We start from the raw sequence: 21,277 nt of genomic DNA, 5'->3' as shown, positions 1-21,277 counted from the left end.
TGGAAGCCTCAAACATTGCTGGTCAGAAGGTAAAACAGTGCAGCTGCTTTGGAAAACATTTAGCAGTTCTTCAAAAAGTTAAACATAGAGTTACCATATGAGCCAGCAATTGTATTCCTAGGTGTGTACCCAAGAGAACTGAAAATATGTATTCACACAAAAGCTTGTATGTGAATGTACCTAGCAGCAGTATTTATAGTAGCCAAAAAAATGGAAAGCAAGAAGTCAATAAATTGAATGAATAAACAAAATGGAATATTATTAGCTATAAAAATGAATGGAGTACTGGTACATACTATAACATGAATGAACCTCGAAAACATTAGGCTAAGTGAAAGAAGCCAGTCACAAAAGGCCACATACTATATTCATTCCATTTATATGAAATGTCCAGAGGAGACAAATCCACTGAGAGAGAAATATTATAGTTGTAAGAGGCTAAGGAGAGAAAGGGAATGGGAAGTGACTGTTAATGAGTACAGTGTTTTTTTTTTTTTTTTTTTGAAGTGATAAAAATGTTCTGGGATTAGATAGTAGTGAAAGTTAAGCAGCTTTGAATATACTAATTAATTATCTTAAAAACCACTGTATTGTACACTTTAAAAAGGTGAATTTTATGGTATGTTAATTCAATATCACTTTTAAAAATATGGTAGCAAAGTTCCAGTCTTTCTTATACCATAACAGAAGGATGTGAAACTGTAAGATACCCCATGGAACACAGACCCCAAATATGCAGTTCTGTCTGTATGTCAGTCTTACTGTGAAAGTGGGTGATGAAAACCATGTTCACTCACATGACTCAGATGATATCCAATATAGCGTAGCCACGTGTAAACATCTAGCAATAAATGTCCCAGTAATAACAATATAATAAAATATTGAATACTTCAATGTTATTAAAAAGATAAAATTTTAAATTCCTATATGGGAAAGATAAGACCTTGTTGCAATTAGAAAATATAGTACCAATTCAAATTGCATACAAATATAGAATGACACTACTAGAAATGAAATGAATCATGCAACACTATAAATGGTTGTTAAACATTAATGAAATATTTGATTTATGCCAATCACTCCAAAACCAAGGCATTTTCCAGTCGAACAGTGGATGGAGAAAAATTTCTATATTTTATCTTAAAAATACTCAATCAGAAAGGCAGTTTCGTTTTTTTTTTTTCCTCCATGTATTTCTTTCTTTTCTCTTGGGAAATATTTTCAAGGTGTTGGTGAATTACAAGAACAGAAACATACTTGATGGGTCGTCCTACTTGTCAATCAAGTTAACAGCTATAAAATAAAATAAGTTATTCTGCTAAAATTTAACTTGTAAGGATAAATTTAGCTCTGAAATTTGAACAAATGACTGTTTCTTAAAATTAAACTATGACGCTTGGTTAATTTTGTTTATGTGCCATTGCATGGTAATTAATGTTTCCTCTTTAAGGATACTATCTTAAAGATAGGATAACATTGCTATGTGAAATATTTGAATGGACTAGCTATTGGTACATTTTATACTTTCACTGAAAAAGGTTGACAGTGATAATTCTAAAAATAGTTAATGACAGAAAGGGCTAATTATTCAATCTTTGGTAACTCCAGCGAGTTTTGGAAGTAGTTTCTAGATTCAAGATATTTAAATGTACACATATCAAAAAGAAAAATCTGCTCCCTTTCTAGAGCCTTGTCAGCTTAGGCATTAAAGAATGTACAGTAGAACTGGACATGTTCACTTTAATTAAACCCAGTTTATAAAGATTTTTTTCTGAGGTTTTATTCTCCTTTGGTTAGTCTCATTCACCTAGTCATTCGATTAAATCACTTTTCTATTCCCTTAGGGATTCCCTTCCTGGGATTTGACACAGGACCTGGTTTCCAATCTGTCTGGCTACTGACATGAATAGTACTATGTTACAACCCAGGATCCTGAGCTATGGTTATTAATGCAGACACCCACGATAATTTTCTGATTTATTTTAAAAAACAAACTTCTTTCTTTTTAATTTAAAATATAAAGTCAATATTATGTTCCCCAAATGCTATCATAATGGGCTTATTTATAGAATAAAATTATACAGTAAGTTGCAGTTTTCCACATCTATTGGGTATCTGGTATCAGGCACATAGTAGTGCCTTGATAAACATTTTAGATGGAAAAGCAATGTATGAAAAAGTGAATAAGAAATGAATAAGTATACATTAGGATATAATTTTCCCTATTCGTCAGAATGAATATCCTGCATTAGTGTATCAGTTATAATTTAATTCAAAAATATTAATAAATTGCTTGTACTATAGTGTACAAAGATGAACAAACCATGGACCCAGACATGAATGTTCTTACAGTCTAGTTCAAAATACACAGGAATATACATAAACTATTTATTTGAAAGATGTCATATGTTAAATATCAACAGTTAAGTGTGACTAAAGTTATAAATTTCCTAAGGAAGAAGCAAATAATTTTTATTAAAGAGAATGTGAGTATTGGGATTGACTTCATAGGGGTTGAGCTGGGCCAAGAAGGATGGATAATATAGGAAAACACACAAATGCAAGACAAATATAATAGACAAAACAAATATAACAGACAAAACAAATGTAACAAACAAAACAAAACAATAACAGCATGGCTAAGGAGGCAGCAATGTACAGAATAGCCATTATTCTGGTATGCTTAATGCCATAATATTGTGGTGGAATGTTATTCATTTAATTGGATATAGGTTTGAAAAGGTATCTTGGGGAAAGAGTTAAGGTGCTGATTAGGATTTAGTCCTTATTTTATAGACAATGGAGAGCCAACAGAATGGCTTTGTTGTTGTTTTGGTCATAAACAGAAAAGCAGAATATGGCATAGTTCTAGGGGAAAGCTTTGGAAGAAAATGGCAATTTTGTGTCTAATAATGGATATAGCATTACATAGGTAATGCTATATCATATAGTTGAATGTTGCTAAGAGAGTACAGTCATCCCTCGGTATCTGCAGGGGATTGGTTCCAGGACCCTCTTTGAATACAAAATCCACAAATGCTCAAGTCCCTTATTAAAATGGTGTACTGTCTGCATATACACTCTGCACATCCTCCCATATACATTAAATCATCCCTAGATTACTTACATTACATAATACAATGTAAATGCTATGTACATAATTGTAAATACATTACAAATGCTATTTAATTTTTGCTGGTGTACAGCAAATTCAAGTTTTGCTTTTTGAAACTTTCTGGATTGTTTTTTCAAATATTTTTCATCCATGGTTGGTTGAATCCATGGGTACCAAGGGTGACTTGCAGATCTTAAATGTTCTTATCACAAAAGAGGAAATGGTATCTATGTGATGGGATGGAGGTGGTAGCTAATACTATGGTGGTAATAATTTTGCACTTTATAACTGTATCAAATCAATATGTTGTACACCTTAAACTTACACAATATGCCAATTATATCTCAATAAAACTGAAAAAACAAGTACTGATGGTGAGACTTTAAAGTAAGTGGAAAGAGAATGGTGCCTTGGCCACTGATTGAGGAGTTAACTTCCTGAGGAAATACTGCTTATATCCCTCAGTCAGCATATTATAGGCATTCATTTAGTTCATTTACACCTTGAGTTAATCTTGCCTAAGGGAATTTAAATGTTTCCATTAAACATAGTCAACTTATTCATGTTCTTTAAAATGATAGGTTTCAAAAAATTTTAATACTACTCATATGAAAACAGGAAGCAAAGGAGAAAACATTTGAAGAAAGAACCATGTCGAAGAGGGGCGTTGAAGAAAAGTTGAGATCTTTCATATTGATGTCTTCTATCATTTCATTTAATTAGGAAAGTAAATGTCTATTGAAAATAAAAGTAGCAAGGTTAAGAGACAAATTTAAAGACAGTGAAAAATATTTGCAATAGTCACAGCGAGGGATAGTAAAATGACATCCCTGAAGATTTTAGGGACCAGTTGAATTTAAAAGGTATGCACTTTCAATAAATATCTAATTCCTATAATTATGCCATCTTCTCCAGTAATGCTCATTAATCTCAGACCAATAATTTTCTACTTCGGTAGTCCAGTATGATGGAAATAAATAAGAGTAAAACTAGAGGGCTATTAGGAGCAATGAGTGAGACAGAGACAATGGGATCCAGGCTAGATAAGGTGTTATGGATTAGATTGTGTCCCCCACCCCCACCCCCAAATTTAGATGTTGAAATCCTAATCTCCAGTACCCCAGAATGTAACCTTATTTGGAAATGCGGTCATTGCAAATGAAATTCATTAAGTTAAGATGAGGTCATACTGGAGTAGGGTATCCTAATAAAAGGAGAACTTTGGAAGCAGAGATAGCATGCACACAGTGAGAATACCATGTGAAGGTTGGAGTTGTGCTGCTACAAGTCAAGGAACTACCAGAAGTTAGGAGAGGGATCTGGAAGAGATCCTTCCCGAGTGCCTTTAGAGGGACTTCATGGCCTTTCCAATGCCTTGGTCTCATATTTCTAGCTTACAGAACTGTGAGACAAATTTCTGCTGTCTTAAGCCACCCAGTTTGTGGTAGTTTGCTATGGTGGCATACTAATACAGAAGGCAAACATAGTCAAAAAATAAATAATGGACTGAAAACCTAAAAATAGGTAAACTTGGAGGTCACAGTGATCAGAGGGAATGATAGAATAGGAAATGACAGAAGAACAAGAGGTTGTGGATTAAGGAAGGATATTTAGAGTTGAGATCCCAGAGTTGGAACAGTTCTAAGCTATGATGAGTTCTGAGGCATAACTCTGTGTGAATTTCTGAAGTGGGTTGTAATAACATGCTAACAACATAGAACTATCATTTATGTGAGCATCAATTTTTATAATGGTCATAGTTTTTCCTTAGAATAGCTTCTTAATAAGTTAACAGTATTTATAACTTGGTATTGGGGCAAAGAATATAAAAATAATCTTACTCTAATTTCTTTGACATATTTGAAGAGGAAGCAAATATAAAAAATATTGAAAAATTGTTCATATCTGAAGACACATCACTACACTCTACTATTTTCAAAAAAAATATGTTGTTAGAGATGAGATGAAAGAGGCATGGAGATTCAAAAGAGTACCCATTTATTTGTGTTTTCCCTTTTATAAGCTAACAACTGATCCAGCATAATCATAGAAAATGTTGACGGTTAAAAGAAGAAATCTACTTGTTAACTTTGACCAAATTCTATAAGATACTCCCAAGTCATAATGAGAGACACTAGCAGAAGGAAGACTCAGGACAAGGAGAAAATAATTAAGAGTTTTTAAAAGAAGTAAAATGAAATAGTAAAAATGGAATTACTCTGTTAGTAGAGACACGACACTCAAGAGATCAAAATAATTGGACCTTCTGCCACAGATCTGTGCAAAGTTTTCTACTTGTTTTATAGAATAACTTGAAAAGCACCATTTCTAAATGATATTCTTCTATCACAATGAACAGTTGCTGGAAAAACCAAAAACTTCAAAATTCTTTCTGTTTTCTAGTTGGCCTTAACTGCTTCATTAGCTTCCTTAGTAAATTTCAAATGTTGAAATTCCATTGTTAATTACATAGTTACATAATTTTTATACTTGTTTTATGGCCTGTAGAATAACAGAGTTGTCCTCCAAATTTTTTAACTTAAAATCTTTCAATTACCAATTGCTATTCACAACTGAATTTCCTAAGCTCCCATACAATTATTCTTTTGTAAATTATCTCCGGTAAGTTCTGGCTAAACTAGACTATAAGAAAAAAAAGAATATTTTAGCCCCTGTTCAATAAAGCCAATAAAATCAATTTATCGTCATAGCTGTATTGCTTTACCAGACAGCAGCAGCAAATCAGAAAACATCTAGAATCTTAAGACAAATACAGTTGGCTTTAGAATCTGGCATTAATTGGCCATCCAAACTGTGTCATAAAACTGGACAGAAGCATGCTTGTCTAATATAATTTTTCAAATCAAAATACTAATCTACTTGAACACACTAATAACTTTTCCAACTTAAAATAAGGATTAGTCATTTTGGAGCAAATATTTGAAGACATAAACAACCCTTGAAGCACCAACCTTAAAAGGGAAGCTTTGCCATGATTGTTTATGACTGATATAATAGTATGCTTAGATTTCTGATAGAGTGTATATATATATATATTTTTTTTTTAAAGGATTTTCTTATTTATTTATTTATTTATTTATTTATTTTTGGCTGTGTTGGGTCTTCGGTTCGTGCGAGGGCTTTCTCCAGTTGCGGCAAGCGGGGGCCACTCTTCATCGCGGTGCGGGGACCGCTCTTCATCGCGGTGCGCGGGCCTTTCTCTATCGCGGCCCCTCCCGTCACGGGGCACAGGCTCCAGACGCGCAGGCTCAGCAATTGTGGCTCACGGGCCCAGCTGCTCCGTGGCATGTGGGATCTTCCCAGACCAGGGCTCGAACCCGTGTCCCCTGCATTAGCAGGCAGATTCTCAACCACTGCGCCACCAGGGAAGCCCTAGAGTGTATATTTTAAAAAATATGGTATGACTCTTGCTTCCCTGGGCATGTCTTTTTAATCATGAGCATTTTCACAAATTAGAATTGACAAAAAAGGAAATAAAAATTATAGACAATAATGTTTGGGTATAGCTTGCTATAATAACATAGCTAAATAGTAGAAAGTGATTTCAATATAGCACAGGATGCTCTCTTGCATAGAGTAAGACATCACACTATATCATAACCTTATAATATATATTCTCAATACTGGAATAATGAAGCAGGTCCTCTTTATTTCATTGCATTTTGGTAGCAAAATTACTCATTTCTATCTTGAGTGGTAAAGTTGAAATAGGAGCATGGGATACGTTCAGTATTTTCCAAAAGGACATGATTCAAAATATGCAAATTTGGGGAAAAAAGAACATGAGAAAATAAAATAAGTGAAAAGGAATGGCGACTACTATAAATTTATACAAACACCAGAAGTCAATGTACCTACTTGTATACCAGGTAGATGACATGGCAAAAAAATTTGCAAATATAAGAATATTGACTTGTACAGCAAAGGATCACAGAGAAGAAATTATATACATGCAAACAAAGATATAGTAGATATCAATGACATAGCAAACAAAATTATCTACTTTCTTCTACCATTTGGTAAAATTTAATTCGGTTTACTGTGAATGCATGTCTAGAACATCAAATAATTCCTCTGACGAATAAAACAGTTACAGTTTGAGACATTTGGACTTGAATGCAGAAATTTACCAATGCTGAAGAATTATCATGAAGATATTATTTTTCTGAATTAAATGCCAGAATTTAAGTAAACTAAATTCCTTGATCTATTTTCTACATAATGCAGATAAACTAATTCTAATATTTTACTTTTCCAGTTGTGTTCCTCTGAAAATATTTCAATTGGCATCAATTCTTTCCTATTTAAATTTTACAGTCAGGATTTGTGATTCATTAATCAGATATTTGCTCATATTAATTTCTGCCAGTATAGTTTTTCTTTTATGACCATTGTTTCTACCAATCCTAATTGTCCTGGCCAAATGCTTTACAGCACAATTGTGTCAAAAAGATTTGATGCTCCCATCAATTTTTAGCCAATAAAACGTTTATCCTGTCCAGTTTGAGGTTTTGTTTGTTGATTATTCCTTATGAATTGAATACATAGGTGAAAGCTTGTGTTTCCCTCATTTTTAAACTACATACGTTTTTAAAATTATAGATAGAAGGAAGAAAAACAGTCCATGATGACACCACCTGCATAATTCCTATTGATCCTAAAAACGAATACATAAAGTAATTCATGCACATATTTGGAAAATTTAAACAAACGTAAAACTTCAAGATTACAAGCAGAAAAAGTCCCTTCTCCTAAATTAACCATTATCAACAGTTTTATGTGCATTAATTCATACCAATATTATTTTGTGTAATTCTTAGGTAGCCCATGGAAAAATGACAAGCACTTTTATGAGACTGAGAGAAAAAGAAGCCTGAGGAGGCCTGCGGGAGGTGGGGAGGGGCAGAGATGGGGGAAACCAACTCAGAAAGGAAGGCAAGCAGAATAGGAGGCAGAGAACAACATAGGTCTGTGGAAATACTTGACTGAAGCCTCCTGAGTAATGAGCCTCATGTTTTTGCTTTTCCGTGTCTCTACGTTTTCTTAGGGAAGATACCTGCTAAGCATATTAAAATAACTAAACACAGGCTACTGACTACTTGACATAGTTTTCAAATAAACTAACAATTAAAGCAAACAAGTTGAATGGCATCCTGGAGTCTGAAAATCTGGGTGGCCGATTGAATTTCTGACTGAATGGGTTAAAGTGACCAGATGTTTCAGTATTTTTACTCAATGACAGACCAAAAAAAAAAAAAAAAAAAAAAGCAGATTAATGTTTGGCACTCCTGCAGTTCAGTCTGCAACTTAATTATGTAGTTTTGCACATGCGAGAAATTCAAAATTCAATAAATTCTTGCTGGCTGAGTGATCAAATCATTTTACTACATTTTCACTTCCAATCAGTGCTTTGGTTATTGTAAATATACAAAAGATTATGGATAAGTTAATATACAAAAGGATCAACTGATAGCATCTGGAAAATAATATGTTCTAAAGAGCAGTATATCTTTTGGATTATTTGTTATGGTTTTAAATCTCTGTTTTCCTAGTTTTAGATTATTATATTGCCCCAAAAAGCAGATCATATCATCTGTTTCTTAAAAAGAAGTTCATATTACAAAAGTTTATATTTCAATATTATTCCCAACTTAAAATTCAGATATTTTAAAATTTTATAGGACTAACAATTTTGGTTTCTAATATTAAATGCAGACATAGTTATCCTCATTATTTCAACATCTCCATGTATAGTTAATGGTCAATACAGTTTGCCTCAAATGAGAATGCCTTCAAGTCATTGCACTGCTATTACATCTGAGCATTACCTTCTTTCATATTTGTTTTAAATGATGTATAGTTGAGATGTATTGTGTTAGTTTCAGGTATACTACATAGTGATTTGATATTTGCATATATTATGAAATGATCACCACAATAAGTCTAGTAACCATGTGTCCCCATACAAAGTTATTACATATTCCCTATGCTGTATATTACATCCCCATAGCTTATTTATTTTATAACTGGAGGTTTTCACCCATTAATCCCCTTCACCTACTTTGCCCCCCTCCTCCCTCTGGCAACAACGCATTTGTTCTCTGTGTCTATGAGTCTGTTTTCGTTTTGCTTTGTTTGTTTATTTAGATTTTTAGATTCCACATAAAAGAGAGATCATACAGTATTTGTCTTTCTCTGTCTTACTTATTTCACTTAGCATAATACCTTCTAGATCCATCTATGTTGTCACAAATGGCAAGATATCACTTTGTTTATGGCTGAGTGGTGTTCCATTGTGTGTGTGTGTGTGTCTGTGTGTATACACATACACACATATTCTCTACTGATTCATCTATCAAAGGACACAGGTTGCTTCCATATTTTGACTATTGTAAATAATGCTGCAATGAACATTGGTGTGCATGTATCTTTTCAAATTAGTGTTTTTGTTTGCTTTGGGTAAATACCCAGAAGTGAAATTGCTAGACCATATGGTAGTTCTAGTTTTAATTTTTTGAGGAACTTCCATACTGTTTTCCATAGTGGCTACATGGACTTACAATCCCACCAACAGTGCACAAGGGTTCCCCTTTCTCCACACTTCTTATTTAACACTCCTTATTTGTTGTCTTTTTGATGATAGCCTTTCTCTCAGATGTGAGGTGGTATTGATTTGCATCTTCCCCTGATGATTAGTGATGTTGAGCGTCTTTTCATGTATCTGTTGGCCATTTGTTGGACATTTCTTTCTTAAGGGAGAGAGAAGAGTAATAACTTTTTCAGGGAAGATTAAAATTATTAGCTTAGTCATAAGATTAGAAATCATATGCTATAATTATATTGCGGGAGGCAGTGTCGGGTAATGGTTAGGAGCAAGGACTTTGAAGTCAAACATTTGAATTCCAATTCTGAATCTATTCTTAATTAGTCTTATTTACTTATTTACTCTTATTTGACAATATGCCCCTTAACCTCTCTGAGTCTTGGTTTTCTCATTAGTAAATAGGATAATAACATTTGAGTCATGGTCCATAATGTTGTAAGACTTGCATAATAATATGCAATACGTATGTATTTCACAAACATGAAAATGTGCTTAAGACACACATATATAAATGTAAATAGATTAACTATACACATATATGTGTGCATATGGGTGTGTATATATTTACGTATAGATCTATATTTTATATATATTAGCATAATTTAGCATATATTAGCATTGTGCTTAGCATAATGCCTGGCACATAGTAATCACTTGGTTAAAGGCAACTCTTATCAAGTATTCAGGTAACAGAATTCTACTCTGGCCATTCTGGTGAGTTATTGGCCAGTTTGGTATAAGAAAATACTAAAGTCTTTTTTTCAAGCAGATATATTTATGTTGAAGTTTAGTTCTTCAATTGACTACCTGCATAATCTTGGTCAAATTATGTAAACTTCTGAGTCTCAAATTATTTAAATGTAAAATAAGATTAATGAAACTTACTATGCAGGATTTTGGGGGATGGGAGGATTAAAAGAGATTAAGTGTATAAAATACCAGGCACAAGTCTGACATATAGAAGGTGTTCTATATATTATTTTTTCAAGATCTTATACATGTTCTTTAACTCTTAGATTTCTTACCTCTTGATCTTTAAAATATTTAAAATCTGCACATGTGCCCTTCATGGGATTGTTGTGTAGATTAAATGAGATGATATATAAGCTATCAAGCCAACCACTAGCACATAGTTGGTTTTCAGTATTTTTCAACTCCACTTTCCTAGATATATACAAAATCTATGAAGATACCAAAATAATGTAGGTCTGAATGTACAACCAAAGTATCCTGAATATTCTAAGAAGAATTAAAAGTCTTTGCCAAATCTTTACAAAAACTAACAAAAATCATTTAATATTAAGAGAGTTTTGAGGGAAATCCAAGTATCTACTTCTATCTGCTAACCAAGTCAGTCATTTATTTATAGGTGTTGCTTCCATAGAATGTAATTTCTGGAAGAGTCATGGCTATATTCTGTTTACTTGCCATTACATTCCCAGTACTTAATTATTTGTTCAGAAAAAAGTAAATATTCAAAAATCATTTGTTGAACAAATGAATAAAAGTCACTCCTAGCAAGTTTCCAGCCAGGATTGTGCAGAATCAGGCTTCATCCGAGTTGAAACAGCAAACCACCTCCAAAGTAAAAAGTCTTTTGTCCTCTGGGACATTCAGTGCACAGTCAGGGCCTATGTTTCTATCAACCTGATGTTTCTTCAACATCAACAGGTCTCCCACTAGGAATTATTTGCATGTATTTCAGACATTGTTGTCAAAATTACCATGTTTCCCTGAAGAGTGAGGTCTGAATTAATGAGGTTTTACTAAATTTTTTAATGATTGGTTTAACCTTTGAGCGAACAAATTAAAGGCACATGATAAAGCAGAATGACTGTTAGAATTGAATCCACATGTACATTTGATCTTCTAACATTTGCACACAAAGTGACAATTTCTGATGAAGTAGGAAGCACTACAAATGTGCAGAAATCAATTCAGCCATTAGGATAAGGCTGAAACCTCATTCCAAATAAGGAATATTATACTGGTGGCCCAGACAATTACAATATGCCTGACTTGACATCAATACAAAGCTTAACAGATTTTTAAAAGTGCTTGTGATACTGAATTGTTTCTGCCACATTTGCAACTCAGGTTATTAAAGAGTTGCCTTACAATGACTCATATATTTAATTTTAGGAATAAGAAAATACAAAGTGAGGTAATAACAAAGAAAAATTCTTCCTAGGGCTTATCAAGTCTCTCCTGCATGTTTAGGATGCATGTACATCTTTGGTACACAGTGTCTCATAACTTCACTTAACTGAATATTCATTCAATTTTTAAAAGAATCTGCTTTTCAAGTCTGTATATTCTATTTCTGTTTGTATAGAAAAAAAAAGCCTTTAAGAATATACAACGTAATGTAAAACATGGTTGTGGTTTGTTGATAAATTATAGATGGTTCTGACTATCTACTGTGTGCTAGTTTTCAGTGGTCATTTTATTTTTTGTAATTTCAGAAAACTAAGAAAGTTACTTCGAAATAATTTTTAAACTTTTGTTTGGAGTTAGATATGAAATTTTGAGACAGAATAACAAACCAAAGGCATAAAGCCTAGCGGTATAGTTAGCATATAGATAGCACATTACTGTCTTACCTATTATTCTATCTTGCTATTTTCATATCTTTTTAGGTATTGCAAGATTAAGGCTGCTAATGTTGGCATATGTGCATTTAGCCTTAAAAGAGATTAAGTTAAACTGGCAGTAAAAAATAAAATTTTCTTGTTCAATAATGTCAGACACAGATACTACAAAAGATAAAAAGATAATGGGCTAAATTACCTCCCAAAATCAGTTGGTGAAATAACATCTTAATATCTTTTTAGGAGCAAGAATTGGCAGACAAAGATTCTTATTCTTTACATAAAACTCAGATAATAAAAACCTGAGCTACTTAACTGCTTGGAGGCTTCACATTTCTGCAAGCTTATGTGGACCAAGAATGCTACCTGCCATATCAGAAAACAGAGGATGTTGTGACCATCAAGCCAGAGCTGCCCATCTTACTCCCCCCTCCTCCATCCCCACCCCATGGGGAGCCCTGATGGAAGTCAGGATGGAAACAGGCTACCCACCACCAAGCTCTCAGCCACTGCAGCGGTGCCCAACAGTGCACCCCGAGGGGACTCAGGATGAGAAAGAACCTGATACTGGTCCTAGACAGTTAAGATACATATCAAAGGAATGACTTCAATAAGCCCAGACTCTTGCATCTTCCCATACATAGAAAAGTGCTAAGTTAATTAATTTGAGAAGTCTGATTTTCTTTAACCATGATCTTTTGATGTTCCTACTACCTGGTTTTGTTGCAAAACTCCTATATATCCTGGCTCCTCCCTTACCTCTTCAAAGCATTCCCTCAGAGCTATCTAAGAGGCTGCCTCCCAGGCTTGAGTCCCCAGGAAATCTACCAAATAAAACATACTTTTCAACTTTTAGGTTGTGCATTTTGTTTTTCAGTTGACATCACACAAAAGTCAAACAAAAATTAATGTCTTTACTAATATAATTTTTTAGCCTCTTCTTAGGATGTTGCACCAGTATTCTTGGGAGGGACCCTCCTGGAGACAGATTAAAATAAATGAAATAGATTATAACATATTTAGGAGTATTTACACCATGGTGATATTATTTAATGGAATAACTTTATAAAATATTTAAACATGTCCCCACTAAAGAATGCATTTCTCTTCTGAAAATGTGGAAGTGAGAGGACTGCTGCATAAAATCAAACTGAGCAATTTTGTATTTTACATACACAGTTTCTTGCAAATCAGTTTATCTTTTTTTCCCCATTGCTTGGTCTGTTTTTCCTTCACTTTCTTATTATTACTTATTTTTTCATGTAGCAAAAATATGCAAATACCTTTACAAAAGATCTGCTTGGAAAATCTGTTTGGCAAATATCATAAAAAACTCTTCAGCAAGACTTTTAGAAATGTGTGTCTGATAAACTATTTTTTCATAGACTAAAAATATGATTAAAAGTCTAAATTTAGACTTACATATTATATAAGTGGTAATATAAGTGACTATATTGTATTGGAAACAGTCATGATAAAGATAAAATAAACTAGCAATGAAATTCATTGACATACACATTGCATATGTAACATTGTGTATTAAAGCATTATACCTATATCTTAGAGAGTGGTGGAAAGGCATTAAGGGTGCTCTGCCTATTAAAGCATGTATTGTTCAATACCTAAAAATAATTAGTTAGAATATAAGACACAATCTTTAAATTCAAAGACTATCCTATGACAAAATGTAAATATGACATTTTAAAATATGTACCTTCTGCATTACAATCCACAATAAACAATAAACAGAGGAAAATAAAGGGAGAAAAAACAATGGGGTAAGATGGCTAATATATGCTCCCACTCAGTCTAGCTGATGATTGCAATTTTCAAAGTAATGATGGAATAACATTCATTCCCCTCCGACACACACATAATTGAATATATCTCTCTGTCTTTCTAATTTAAAAAATTAATCATTTTGAATGGAATATTTTTAAAATAGATTACTTACTTCCATTCTCTTAAAGAGGACATCTAATATAAATTTAAATTTTCTTGAAGACTAAAGCCATGAGAAGTCTAACTTATTAAATAATGGAATATTCAAAGCAATAGGAAAAATTTGATAATATAAGATTTAACCTGTATTTATTTAATAAGTCTATATAGAGTGTACTTATTAGGAACTCTCAGGTTTGGTTTTAATTCTTCTTTTCTTCACTTGTTAAAATGAAAATAATAGCAATACTTCCTTCATAGAATTATTGTGAAATTTAAGAGTTATTACATGGAAAGCACTTGGTACAGTGACTGCCTGGCATATGGTTAAGTGCTTCATTTGATGTTATCAATCAATATTCTGCAGTAGCTAGTTTCAATGCAGTTAAGATGTTTTTGTCTTTTCTGTTTAAAGATAATTTCATCTGTGACTTGGGTTGAAAATAGGCATAAATGTAGATTAGTGAGAATGAATCTACTTAGTAAGATAAAACTCATAAAAAATATACATCACTTTGAAATTGCATTTCTAGTAATGTTACCAAACCAAACTTGGGTCCATTTGCCCAATGTGCAGCAAAGCCAATCTATCGACACTAGGTTGTGGTGAAGGAAAGTACAGCTTTTATTGTAAGGTGCCAAGCAAGGAGAGCATGCAGCTAATGCTCAAAAGACACAAACTCCTCAATGACTTCTGGGGCAGGGTTTTAAAAGACATTGTGAGGGTCCTGGGGTATGTGATCAGCTTGTGCACAATCCTCTGATTGGTTGAAGTTGAGGTAATAGGGTGATATTTCAGGAATCTCAATTATCAGTTTTCTGGCTCTAACAGGTCTGGGGTCTACATACTGGTGGTATGCGTGCACTTAACTTCTTCCACCAGGTGGGGGTTTTAGTATCTGCAAAACAACTCAAGAATATGTCTCAAGATATAGCCCTTGAGGAGGAACTAAAGGTCCTTGACTTTATTTGATGGCTAAACTATTATTATTTTGTCTTGCCTGATTGTTTTCCTTTGTTTCTGCATTTTTTCACTTCTCTGACTAAATTTGCTCTTTAGAATTCAGGGAAAGCCTAGGAGACTAAAGCTTTTCTGTAAACAAGAGGCAGGGTGTGTGTGTGGAGGTCTGTCCCTGGGAAGGTCCTGCAGGTGTTGCCAAACCAAACTTGGGTCCCCTTGCCTGCATGCAGTAAAGTCAATCTACTGACACCGGGTTGTGGTGAAGGAAAGTGCAGCTTTATTGCAGGGCACCAAGCAAGTAGTCCAGAGTAGCTAGTTCTCACAACACCTGAACTCGCAGATGGGTTTCAGGGAAACACTTTTAAAGGGCAGGTGAGGGAGAGGAGTCGCAGGGTATGTGATCAGCTCACACACAATTCTCTGATTGATTGTGAGGTAACAGGGCAGTTCTACAGGGTTTAAATTATCAATCCTTAAGCTCCAGTAAGCCTGGGGGCTATGTACTCCTGGTCACCAAATAGTTAATATCTGCCATCTAGTGGGGATTTTATCATCTGTAAAACAACTCAGGAGATGTGCATAAGATATTGTTATCTAGGTACTTCAGAGAGGAGCTAAAGCAGAAGATATGGGGGAGGGGTCTGTCCCCAGAAGGCCTCATAGGGTCCTGCTTTGTTACATAGGGCTCTGCTTGGTTTTAGTAAGAGAATATTGTATAATTTGAACAAAGCCCTCTGTAGGTCAGCTCACAAGACAATAAAAAAAAGATTGGGGGAGATGAACCTGAGGGGAGGTGAGCAGTAAATTTGATAGTGCTTTTCCATTATGGCATCTTCTGACCTCAGAAGTGACTGAGAGGTTGAGAAACTGAGCAGTGCTTTTGACAATGGGGAAAAAAATTAGAGTCCAAGGATTGCCAAGGGGAAGGCCTTAATAAAAGCCTCTATACTTTGAGACGAGACTGTGACCAGCAACAATACAGGTATAAGTAATTCCAAAAACATCAGGTGAATCAGAAGTAAATTGGCCCTCAGAGAGACTTAAACTCAGTGTTAAATCATCTGATTCCTGATTGCTAGAGCTCCTAGCAATCATTCCCACCAGAAGCACACATAAAATTTCCCTACAGGAGGGTAACATCATTCTAGGTCTAAAGTTATTTCTATAATTTTTTATATACACTCTCCAGAACCCAAATAAAAAAATAATAATAAATAGACACACAGGAGACAAGTAACATCACTAAATATTAACTGAAAGAACAGACAGTGTAATAGACCACAGAAGCTCTAGAGAATGAATTTATCAAGCAAATAGTTTAAATTAATTATGGCTGATATATTCAAGGATATAAATAAAAACAATATAAAAATTTTGTCAGATAAATGGAAATTTTAAAAAAAGCTATAAGACTTCCCTGGTGGCACAGTGGTTAGGAGTCTGTCTGCCAGGGCAGAGGACATGGGTTTGAGCCCTAGTCTGGGAAGATCCCACATGCTGCGGAGCAACTGAGCCCATGTGCCACAACTACTGAGCCTGTGCTCTAGAGCCCATGAGCCACAACTACAGAGCCCATGTACCACAACTACTGAAGCCCACATGTCTAGAGCCTGTGGTCCACAACAAGAGACACCACCGCAATGAGAAGCCCGCGCACTGCAACAAAGAGTAGTCCCCACTCACTGCAACTAGAGAAAGCCCACGTGCAGCAATGAAGACCCAACACAGCTAAAAATAAATAAATAAATAAATTTATATTTTAAAAAAGCTATAAACTGCTATAATCAACATTAAGTATTAAGTGGATGGGTTTAACAAATGATTTTCATAACCAGCTGAGGTATTAGTGAGTTAGAAGATAGATCTGAAGAGAGTATATAAGACTCAAGCTCTGATAATTAAACAGAGGCAAACTACAGAAGAGAATCCGTTATAATCTTATCTACTGGTAAACTCTTAGTGAAAAAATACTTTAAACACATTCTTTTTTAAAAACACAAACACATTTCTAGTACCAAATAAATTCACTATACAGTATAGATCTATTAAAAACATATTTGGCCATAAATTTTACCAGTAGTATTGTGGAGTATTTTTGTGTATTATTGCTACAATAAAACAACGGTTTACTAAAACTGCCACTATATGCATTATCTAGGATATGAAAAGTAAATTCAAATGTGTCTATTGGATAAACATGAGAAATGAGGGTAACTGAGTTCAGTATCTTAATTGTGAGCTCATATAATGCCTATGTAGTTCTTTCTGACCCCATAGGTTTTTCTCCTTAGATATAAATTCTAGAGGTAGAACATTTCAAATGAGTATACACACTTCAAGATGAAAAGTACTAATTATAATTGTATAAACAAACAACTATCAGAGAATCATAGAGAATTAATCAGGTTATCAAATAATTAGATTTTCTTTTTTCTAAATACAATCTTGGGCTGTAATCTCATGGGGTTAACTATTGCAATATTTGCAAAGAGCAAATCCTTCCAAATATTAAAATAACAATATCAGGTTTTCTTTGTAAATAACAACTATTTAAAAATTAATTGCGGAATAATTATTTCATCACCTCAAAAAAACCTATAGGCTCATTGGAAGGCTAAATTGAAGCTTGAGAAGCTAGAATTTAATGTATTACAGTACACATAAATTGTAAATTAATATTCCTGCCTTTGGGCTAGGCAGTTAGAAGAAATTCATAGCATTTCCCTGATTTGCAATTGAGATTGCTAACCACATTAGTATTAAAACATGATTACACATTGTTTTTAACTCTATTTTACAATCACTCTATAATTGCCTCTTTATATAAAATGTACTATTCTTTGAACAAATAAAGGGAATTTGAATTTGTATGCCTATTAATGATACTCAACAAAATATTTCTTTTAAACTGAGGTCCAAAAGTAAAACTTAGATATTTGGACACATTAACTCAAACATCTTCAAAACCCTTAAATCATGAAAATGCTACTTGTCTTTCTAATATATGTTTAATCACATTCTCTAGTCAGTCCTCAACCCAGCTTCTCTTTCCTTAGCAACACTACTTTTTAAAGCATAAAGCACAGGCAGTAATAAACATTTTGTTATTTTACTCAAAGAGTATTTAAACTATTATTAAAAGTTAAGACTTTCAGCACTAAAAACTCTATTCAAAATACTTTGGTAAGATTAGGTTCACAAAATTAAAGAACAGCAGAAAATTACACAATTTTCTAGTGAAATCACAATATAAGTACCTCAAACAAAAAGGAGATAATATAAATCTGATATTACTTTTCTTGAATTGTCAATTGTTTAAGGTATATGAAAATCAGATATCCTATAGGGAGGGGAAAAAATAGGCATCTTGGCATTTCCATATACTCAGTCAGTAGAATCAACATTGTATTGATAAAATATTTAAAATCTAGTCACTATTTTTAAAAACAGTCTTAATTAAAGCCTCTTTGGGCTGATTTTTCAAAATTTATTGTATAAATAGACCATATTTCTGTATGCTTTTTAATCGAACTAGTTAGATAGAACTTTTTAGATAGAACCAGTCTAGAACTAGCCTCTGAGTTTTATTAGAGTACTTATAGAAAAATAATTTGCTTGAGTATTTTAAACTGAATAAGTAAAATGCTATATTCTCTGGTAATTTTTATTTATTTTATTATTAATTTTATTTATTTATTTGTTTGTATATTTATTTATTTTGGCTGTGTTGGGTCTTCGTTGTTGAGCTCAGGCTTTCTCTAGTTGCGGCGAATGGGGGCTACTATTTGTTGCAGTGTGCAGGCTTCTCATCGCGGTGGCTTCTCTTGTTGTGGAGCACAGGCCCTAGAAGCACAGGCGTCAGTAGCTGTAGCACGTGGGCTTAGTAGTTGTGGCTCACAGGCTCTAGAGCACAGGCTCAGTAGTTGTGGCATACGGGCTTATTTGCTCCACGGCATGTGAGATCTTCCTGGACCAGCGATCAAACCCATGTCCCCTGCATTGGCAGGCAGATTCTTTCTTTTTTTAATAAATTTATTTATTTATTTATTTATTTATTTATTTATTTTAAAGGATTTTCTTATTTATTTATTTATTTATTTATTTATTTTTGGCTGTGTTGGGTCTTCGGTTCGTGCGAGGGCTTTCTCCAGTTGCGGCAAGCGGGGGCCACTCTTCATCGCGGTGCGGGGACCGCTCTTCATCGCGGTGCGCGGGCCTTTCTCTATCGCGGCCCCTCCCGTCGCGGGGCACAGGCTCCAGACGCGCAGGCTCAGCAATTGTGGCTCACGGGCCCAGCTGCTCCGCGGCATGTGGGATCTTCCCAGACCAGGGCTCGAACCCGTGTCCCCTGCATTAGCAGGCAGATTCTCAACCACTGCGCCACCAGGGAAGCCCAATAAATTTATTTTTTATTTATTCATTTTTGGCTACGTTGGGTCTTCGTTGTTGTGCGTGGGCTTTCTCTAGTTGCGGAGAGCGGGGGCTACTCTTCACTGCAGTGCACAGGCTTCTCATTGCAGTGGCTTCTCTTGTTGTGGAGCACCGGCTCTAGGTGTGCGGGCTTCAGTAGCTGTGGCACATGGGCTCAGTAGTTGTGGCTCGCGGGCTCTAGAGCGCAGGCTCAGTAGTTGTGGTGCATGGGCTTAGTTGCTCCATGGCGTGTGGGATCTTCCCGGACCAGAGCTTGAACACATGTCCCCTGCATTGGCAAGCAGATTCCCAACCACTGTGCCACCAGGTAAGTCCTGGCAGGTGGATTCATAACCATTGTGCCACCAGTGAAGTACTCTAGTAATTTTTAAAATTAAAAAATTTAACCTCGTCAATTTTACAGTTAATGATTCAAGGACATTATCGACCATTTGCAAGGAAGTATAATTGATAATTCAGGTTCCTATTTCCCATCATGAGAGGTGCCTCATAGGTTTATAAAACCATATAAAATTAGTAATTTATTTTTCAAAATTTCAGAGGTTTGGGGGAGTTTTCCTTTGTTTTCAGAAATTATTGCAAGTCAAATAAGTTAAATATTAAAAAGCCTAAAAACTTAGTTTGAAGTAAACAATCAACTGATCACATATCAACTCTACTGTAACAACCAAGCATGTTTAATGAAAGATTCTTTCAATAAGTTTAGAAACATTCCCATGGTAACAAGTTAGAAGCCAATTGAAAACCAAATTAAGATGCTAAAAAAAAATTCCAAACTTTACAAATAATATAAATTAGTAATGAAGCTAAATTATTAAGGTGATTTTATTATTTTGAATTCTCTTTCTGCATTCTTATTAAATCTTTATTGACACTTCCTCTTCTGATTTGATAAAACTAATTAATAAGACAGAGCTAACGTTATATTCCACAAATGAAAATATGGATGAGCACATTGTAAAACAACAATTCCCTGGTTTGGTTTTATGGTATTTTAAGTTTGCTTTGGCAATGCTGACTCAATGTAAACATTATATCTCCTATAAAAGAAAATCCAACATAGAAAAACAATCCCAAATGATAAGTCTGCTCAGCTGGTAGCCTTGAAAATTTAAGAAGTGATATGAATTCCATCTGGAATGTGTATTTTTGCAGTTTGCTTCAGATTTGAGACAGCATTCCTTTTGTTTGTTTTCCCTGGCAGTTGTAGGAGTGTCATTCACACACTTGAGTAATTCAATAATTATGTCCTAGGGAACTTAAACTTAGATTTTTAAAAATTTTTACTGTTCCTTGCTTTCATGTTTTCACCACTGGTGGGATTGGCTTGAAAACTCTCTCTCCATGTTTTTAAATTTTCAAATGTATACATATATGTGCACATTAAAGAATAGTAATAAAATTAATAATTTTTCACTATAATCCCTATGTCCGCCTTCCCTATTGCATGCTCCCTCATCCCATCACTGTTTTACTTTCTCTTACAGAAAGCAACATCTTGAATTTTGTATTAATCATTCCTTACTTTCCACTTTCTCCTTCAAGGTAGGTATTTCAAAATAGCATTATTTTTTCAATTTTTCTAGTTTTGAAATTTAATTAAATGGAATAAT

General features: G+C 34.2%; 1 protein-coding gene across 1 annotated transcript in view; it reads right to left on the bottom strand.

Moving 5' to 3' along the window:
* The window catches only part of GUCY1A2 (guanylate cyclase 1 soluble subunit alpha 2), a 428,733-nt gene that overhangs the window by 111,222 nt on the left and 296,234 nt on the right, over positions 1–21,277 (bottom strand). The window lies entirely within an intron of this gene.

This window comes from Balaenoptera acutorostrata, chromosome 9 (genome assembly GCF_949987535.1).
Source record: "Balaenoptera acutorostrata chromosome 9, mBalAcu1.1, whole genome shotgun sequence".
Taxonomy (NCBI): Eukaryota; Metazoa; Chordata; class Mammalia; order Artiodactyla; family Balaenopteridae; genus Balaenoptera; species Balaenoptera acutorostrata.
The sequence above is the reverse complement of the archived record's forward strand: the minus strand, read 5'-3'. Positions and strand labels throughout refer to the sequence as shown.